Genomic DNA, 8,629 nt, shown 5'->3' with positions numbered 1-8,629 from the left:
AAACTTAAAGAAGGACTTTCATTTTTAAAGAAAAATGAGAAAGAGAACTTATTTGGAGGCATATGTCGACTTTGAGTGAACCATGACATGCACTTCGAACTTTACCCTTGATCCGTTTGAGTTGAATAGTTCTCAAAATCTCAATCATTATCAATTTAAAACTGATCTATTTATCCTTCATGTAGAGGTGTCGAGAAATTGTCATCTTTGCAGATTCTTCCCTTAGTCATTTTAGTGATGTTCTCTCATTTTTCTTAAGGTTCCCATAAGGTTCTTCAGTGATGAGATCTTCTCTTTTATCGTCTTATGGTGCCTATGAAGGTTTTCACCGATCAAACTCTTTGGGTTTTTTTTTGGGTTTTTTTCTAACTCAACAATGTTGTCTTTGATGATAAATTATTCGTGAAAGACACATTGAATCTATCATATTTAGAGTTGATCAAAATGTTGGTTGCTAGGATAAAATCATAAACGGAAATATAATTTGCTACTATTTTATAAAAAATTAAAAAAATGCCTAGTTTTCTACAGATAATAGAATATTAATTGTTTTTGGTATGACCGAACCACAAAGAATTGCCTACTTATCCTATCAAACGTAGTTTAAATTTTCAAACGGGGGATTTTTTTTATTTTTTCTTTGAAGAGGTGTCTTTGTTCTCCCAACCATAAACTAATCATAGTATCTTCGAATGCACTAGATGTAGTATATTTTGACTGCAGCCGCATCAACAATTATGTCTGTCATAATTCCCTCCATATTAGTAAGGTGCAAGACTCCTTTAGACAACATTTCCTTGATAAGATACAATCCTTGCCAATTTGGGTCAAACTTTCCCTTGGCTTCTTCTTGGTGCGGGAGAATGCGCTTTAAGACAAGTTGACCTACTTCATAGTGTCTTGGGTGCACCTTTTTGTTGTATGCACGAGTCATCCTTTACTGATAAAGCTGACCAAAACAGATGGTCGTCAATCATTTCTCATCTATTAATGTGGGTTTATCTAGTCGGTTTTTGACCCATTCAGTATCTTTAATTTTGGCCTTGACAATACTTTGAAGAGATGAAATTTTGTCTCCCGTTGGAATGACAACTTTAGTCTTATAAACCAGGAAATGAGGAGTTTCACCAAATGAGGTGTGCACTAGTGTGCGATATCCTAAATGTGAAAAAGGCAATTTCTTATTCCATTATCTAGTGCCCAGAACCATCCTTCTTAGAATCTTTTTGATATTCTTAATGGTTGCCTCCAGAACTCAGTTGGATTTTGATCGGTATGGAGTAGAATTGTGATGCACAATTTTGAATTGCTCACATACCTCTTTCATCAAATTGCTATTAAGGTTTGCAACATTATTTGTGTTGATAGTTCTTAAGATACCAAATCGACAAATGATGTTCGAATGGACAAAATCCACAACCGCCTTCTTAGTGATTGCTTTGAAAATGATCGCCTCCATCCATTTGGTAAAGTAATCGATTGCAACCAAAATGAATCGATGTCTATTAGAAGCTTTTGTCTCAATTGGACTTATGACATCCATTTCCGATGCAACAAAGGTCCAAGGAGCGGCCATAGGGTGCAACTCTAAAAGAGGTGAAATGAGATCACCATGAATTTGACACTAAATACATTTTTTCACAAAACTCGAGCAATCCTATTCCATGGTAAGCCACTAATATCCTGGTAGCATTATCTTTTTGCAAGGACATATCCATTCATGTGTGGTCCACATACCCCAGCATGTACTTCACTCATGATCTTCTCGACTTCTTCAGCGTCCACACATCTCAACAAGTTCATATCTGGATTTCGTTTATATAAAACTTCCTTCCTCAAAAAATAAACCATTAGCCAGACATCTAATAGTTCTTTTTTGGCTTCGATTGGCATGTTCGGGGCATCTTCCTGTCTTTAGAAATTTCTTGATGTCTAGGTACTACGGCTCACCATCTGGTTCTACCTCCAATGTATTACAATAGCTATGTTGGTCCCAAACTTAAATCTCCAAGGGAGTGATGTAAGTGTTTCCATGATATGCAATCATTGAGGCCAAAGTAGGAAGGGCATTTGCCAATTCATTATGAAACCTTGGAATGTATCTAAACTCGATGTACCTAGACCTTTTGCTAAGATATGCCACACATTGTCCATATGGAAGAAGTTTGAGGTCTAAAGTTTTCCATTCGCCTTGAGCTTGCGCGAATAAGCAAATCAGGATCTCTCGACACAGTCAATTCTTGCACACCTAAGTCTATTGCCATATTTAGGACCATGATGCAAGCTTCATACTTTGTTGTGTTATTTTCACATAAGAAACAAAGTCAAGATGTTGCAGGGTAATGTTGCCCTTTGGGCAATATAAGAATCACCCCTATCCTTGTACCTATTGCGTTGATTGCTCCATCAAAGTACAATTGTCAGGCCTAAATAAATATTTCATCCTACTTCTTCAATTAAGTTAATCTCTTCATCGGGAAAATATGTACCCAATGGTTAATAGTCACCATCGAGTGGATTCTCTACCGAGTGGTCTGCCAAAGCTTGGGCTTTCATTATAGTTTGAGTGACATACATAATTTAAAATTCAGTTAGCAAGATTTGCCATTTCGCGAGTCTGCCAGTTTCCATTGTCTTCTGAAATATGTACTTCAAAAGATCCATTTTAGATATGAGGTAAGTTGTTTAGGACAAAAAGTAATGCCTTAAATTTTGAGCTACCCAAGTTATTGCACAACATGTCCTTTCGAAAAGGGTGTACTTGACCTCATAACTAGCGAATTTCTTGCTCAAGTAGTAGGTATCTTGATCCTTCCTTCCTGTGAAATCACGTTGACCAAGAATGCATCCAAAGGAATTTATCGTCACTGAAATATATAGAAAGATAGGCCTATAAGGTTCATGTGGGACCAATACGGGAGGGTTGGAGAAATACTAACTTTTTCAAAAGCTTGTTGACAATCCTCTGTCTATCTGACAGAATCATCCTTTTTTCAAAAGTCTAAAAATGGGCTCACAATGATTGTAAGTTAAGTTAACCAATAAACATGCTGATGTATTTCAACCTCCCAATAGACTCATGAGCTTGGTCTTATTTTTCGAGGGCGGCAAATACTGAATGACTTTTATTTTGGACAGATTCACTTTGATTCCCCTTCTACTAACAATAAAACCTAGAAGTTATCCAGATGGAACTCCAAATTCACATTTTGCTGGATTAATCATGAACCATATCTTCACACTCTTTCTAAGAATTTTCTCAGATCTTGCACATGGTCAACTTGTGTATTAGACTTGATGATTCGTCATCGACGTATACTCCAATTTATTTATGCATTATATCATGAAACATAGTTGTCATAGACCTCATATATGTTTTACTAGCATTTTTAAAACCAAACGGAATGACCCTGTAGCAACAAATCCCCTATGGAGTGGTGAAAGCAGTTTTCTCAGTGTCCTCTTCATCCATCAAGATTTGATGATATTCCGCATAACAGTCGACAAAAGATTGAATCTCGTGTTTGGAACAATTATCAACTAGAATGTGGATATTGGGCAAGGGAAAGTTGTCCTTTGAACTAGCTTTGTTCAAATCCCGATAGTAAACACAAACTTTTGTATTTCCATCCTTTTTCAACATAGGAATGACATATTCCATCCAAGTAGTATAATGAATGGCTTGGATCACATTTACATTTAGTTTTTTCATGATTTCTTCCTTGATTTTTTAACTCACATCTTGTTTAAATTTCCTTTTTTACTCTTGGACGGGTGGAAAATCAGGATAAGTGGGGAACTTATGAACCACTAAGTCAATAGTCAAACCAGGTGTATCATCATAAGACCAAGAAAAAACACATGTGTGTATTCAAAAAAAAGTTGTATTATGGCATCTCTAATTTCTTAATTGATATGAATACTTATTTTTATTTCTTTAACTTCTTTAGTAATTCACAAATTGATTGCCTCGGTTTCACTAAGATTAGGCTTAGGCTTGTGCACAAACTGTTCCAATTCCCTATTAATTTCCCTAAAAGCCTCTTCTTCATCATAATCAATCTCTTGACTCAGTGATTCAAGAATAAACAACTCTTTGAGATTTGGGAGTGAATTCCGCATGCATGTCATGTTATCAAAGCCATCATTTAAAAGACTGGGGAAAAAATAGAGGATAAGAATTGGGGGAATGGAAAAATACTAAATTTACTATGAAACCTCTCTTCATTGCCACCAGAAACAACAAACAAATCCACAACAAACCACCACCCAAAACCCCTTTCCAACCTACCAAAGAATTCCATTGAAACCCCTTTACCTTTCTTCACCACAAAAATGACCTCCACACACAACCACCTATTATGTTAAAAATGACCTTTAACCGTAATTAGTTACATACTTTATAAATGTCCCTAAGGCCTATAACGATATTGAATCGAATGACAATTGACTAACTGTTAATGTCTATGTTTATTGTCTCTAAAAATTATATTTATTGTAGTGAGCCATCGAAAACCCCAAATTGTCCCTCCCTCATTTCCAACAACGAACCAGACCCTTCCCTTTCCCCCTTATTTCGATTTCCAACATTTTAGTTGTCTTTTGTCATCGATAGCCTTTTACCCTTATTGTTTGAACCAATTGCAACATATCAAACCAATTTTGTGAAGAAAGTTAAGTAGTGGAACGTTGGCACATCGCGTATGATGGGGGATTACACAAGGAAAGAAATAGTTTTGTGCTTTGAAGGAAAAGCTTTTCTTTGTGAATTGAGAAGTCTATTGTAATATGTCTATATTTATTAAAACGACTGCTTAGACTAATCTGAACTCTGGTGATCAATCTCACCGGGAAATATTGAATAATGAGACCCTTTTGTAAATTAAAAGAAAATCTAAAAATTATTCAATCCTAATCTTAAAAAAGTTATCTATCATCTATCTTTGTCAACAAGCAAATGACATAAAGAGAAAATTTAAAATTCACATTTTTATAAACACGAACTTAAAATTGTGGGTCAAAATCACTGTTTAATAAAATCTTTGTTTATGTAAATTTTATCCGTATTTAAATGTATATATAGATTATGCTAAAAAAACCAAGATGAATAGTAATAAAAGTAACAAATAAAATGAATGTTAAAAACTGTAACGAATAAAATGAAAAGCATGTAAACATGCAATTTAACAAAAAATGATTATCTAAACAAACTGAACCAATATTCACAACATATTAAGGCTTGTTTGGAAAGACACCCTGGTATTTGATTTGGTATAATTGGGTGTAACTACTTTGTTGGTTAGACGGGTGATTACTTGGTCAGCAGATAACTGGTAGATAATTACACTCTACAATTCACAAGCAGAGGCTGTGAATTGATTACATGGTGTAAATTACCAACTGATTACTTTTTAATTTCTTTTTTTATTTTTTTTACTTCTATTATTTTAAGTTTTTATTATTATTATTCTAAAAGTTTATTTTTTATTTTATATTATAATTTCATTTTCTTCTTGTTCTCAATCTTACTTTACGTGATTCTATATAATTTTTTCGTGTTATATATTTCTTTATTCCATGCTTAGTTTCACATTAGCATAATTTGGGAAATGCATAAGTACCCCCCTCAACCTATGCCCGAAATTCGAGAGACAAACTTATACTATACTTAGATCCTATTACCCCCTTCAACATATTTTATAAATAATTTTCTACACATTTTCGGTCTACGTGGCACTAGCTTGAAAAAAGTATCAACACACGCTGGGCCTACAAGATAGTACCACGTAGGCCGAAAAGGGGTAGGAAATTACTTGTAAAATATGTATTGGGTTAATAGGACCTTAGTATAATATAAGTGTGTCTCTGAGATTTCGGGCATAGGTTGAGCGTGTATTGTGCATTTTCCTAAAAACTAAAAGTATGAAGTTTCTATGAACATCATGAAATGCATATTTGGTAAAAAGATCATAAAAATTATTAAGTGTTTGACAAAAAGATAATCTATCAAATCTAATTAAAAAGTCACGTGGAATGTGAATTCAATATTACTAAAACAAAATGAAACTAAAAATATAACAAAGTTACAAATTCAAAACAAAAAATTTAACATGATACTCTTATAGCTTCAAGGGATAAGGCATTAGTACCCCCCCCCCCCAGACTATGACCAAAATCTCAGAGAGATACCTTCACTAAACTAAGGTCCTATTACCCCCTGAACTCTATTTTTTTGTAATTTTTTACACCTTTTTAGCCTACGTAGCCTCCAAACATCTAGAATAACAGAGTGTGCCACGTAAGCCAAAAGGTGTACAAAATTACACAAAAAATGAGTTTTTGGGGGTAATAGGACCTTATATTAGTTAAGTGTATCTGAGATTTGCTAATAGTCTAGGGGTACTTGTGTCTTATCCCAAATTTCAACATAGCATACATAAATAAAATGAACCAATTAGTTCAATCATAGAACACATGAAGAAGATGCATAGATATACAAATAGAGAGCAAGGCTACATTGTAGCCGCAAAAAGCAAAAATGAGACCTTTTTATCTATATTAAGTATTTAAACTAGTTATGTTTCAAATTGCAAATGGGAGTCCTCCTCCTATACAGGTTCACTCTTTTGCTTACACATTAGAGGCTTATCTTTTTTGAACAGGTAAGGAAGTCACGTTCCCCCTCTTCGTGATAAAAATAAAGGTTTAAAAGAAACTTACTTTTGGTGAATCCTCACAACAGTCAATGACCAATGTCTCAAGATCGAATAAGCACTGTAGTAAGCTGCAAATTCCAGGGAAGTCCAGATGGTCATCAACTCAAAATAGAAAAGGGTATATATCAAATAATAGTATAAAATCAACTACAATACTAAACAGGTGACAACAACAAGTACAACAACCATTGTCAACAACACTAAGCACACCCATGAGGACTCAAGCCTCCACACCATACTTATTTGGGAAATAGGTTCTTTAAATTGAGTATATTAAAATAATTCAGGATTCATTCCCTTTATTCTTCTTGTTTCAGAACGTGACACTCCGATCCCCTACTACTACGTGTCGGAACGTGACACTCCGATCCCCTAATACTACGTGTCGGTATGTGACACCCGATCCCCTAATACTACGTGTCGGTACGTGACACCCGATCCCCTAATACTACGTGTCGAAACGTGACACCCGATCCCCCAATACTACGTGTCGGAACGTGACACCCGATCCCCTAATCTCATTGCTTTAGTTCATCAAGCCTCTTTTATGTCAATGCATCATCTTAATAGAGAAGATTTAAGGTTAAGATTCAACAGTCTCATCATTGAAATCCATCACAATTTCATAATCACATTCATGCAACCACACAATTAAGCATATAGACGACTTTACAATACCACCCAATACATATCAATCGCTATTTAGAGTTTACTATGTAATAGCATAAACCATAACCTACCTCCACCGAAGAATCGTGATCAAGTAAGCTACTTCTCAATGTCTTTGCTTTCCTCTTCGTTCTCTCTCTCTCGCTCGTTCGTTCCCCTCTTCCTGTTCTTTTTATTTTTCTTCTACTGATTCTTTTTCTTTTACCCTAATTATCATATAATAAAGTATAAAAGATGATAAAAGTAACCCACTATTTATTTCAAGGTTATCTCCTTTAACCCCCAAGTAAATAAGTTATTAAACTTACCCCACTAATTTCATAATTATAATCAGGAATAGTCCAAAACACCCCCTAAAAACTTTTAGCAGAAATCTGACCCAGTAGGGGTTATGCAGCTCATGATGGCCCGTCGTACCTTCGACGGTCCGTCCTGCAGGTCCGTCACAAAGCTCAGAGAGTCAAATTCATTAAAGAGCTCATGAAGGTCCGTCGTAACTACGACGGTCCGTGCTGCAGTTTTCGTCGCGAAGTTCAGCTAGTCGATCCCAACACCCAGATTTTCGAGTTTAAGTGTTTTGTAACGGAGATTCTCGATGAACTGTTGTACTTATGACGATTCGTCCTACCTTTCGTCGAGGGTAATGAAGGGATCCACAGGAGAAATTAAACAAGTACGGGATGACGGACTCTATGACGATCCGTCATGACCATGACGGTCCATCGCGTGATCCGTCAATCCAGTAAGTTTTTATCACAATGATTCTACTGCTCGAAATGACTAAAAAGATTGTTACAATAGATACCAATTTACCCATCGTTCTTCCTCGAACGATCACAAGAATAAAACAAGGGCGAGAAATAGTACCTGAATCTGTAAAAAGATGTGGATATCTTTCTTGCATGTCAGCTTCCTTCTCCCAAGTGGACTCTTCAACTGGCCGATTCTTCCACTGAACGTTGATGGATGTAATCTCCCTTGATCTCAACTTGCGGATTTCTCTAACTAAAATAGCAACAGGCTCCTCCTCATAAGACAAATTCTCATCAAGAAGGACTGAATCCCAACGAATAATGTAGTTTCCATCCCCATGGTTTCTTTTCAACATAGACACGTGAAATATCGGGTGCACTCCTGAGAGTCCTGGAGGCAATGCCAATTCATAAGCCACCTCCCCCACGCGCTTCAGAACTTTAAATGGACCAATATACCTTGGACTATGCTTAGCTCGCTTACCAAACCGC

General features: G+C 35.8%; 1 pseudogene; it reads right to left on the bottom strand.

Annotated features, from left to right (window-relative positions):
• Window positions 1–1,692: 1,692 nt before the first annotated feature.
• On the bottom strand, window positions 1,693–2,276 carry LOC138337790 (uncharacterized; annotated as a pseudogene).
• Between the last annotated feature and the right edge of the window lie 6,353 nt (window positions 2,277–8,629).

Source organism: Solanum lycopersicum, chromosome 8 (assembly GCF_036512215.1).
Source record: "Solanum lycopersicum chromosome 8, SLM_r2.1".
NCBI lineage: Eukaryota > Viridiplantae > Streptophyta > Magnoliopsida > Solanales > Solanaceae > Solanum > Solanum lycopersicum.
The sequence above is the reverse complement of the archived record's forward strand: the minus strand, read 5'-3'. Positions and strand labels throughout refer to the sequence as shown.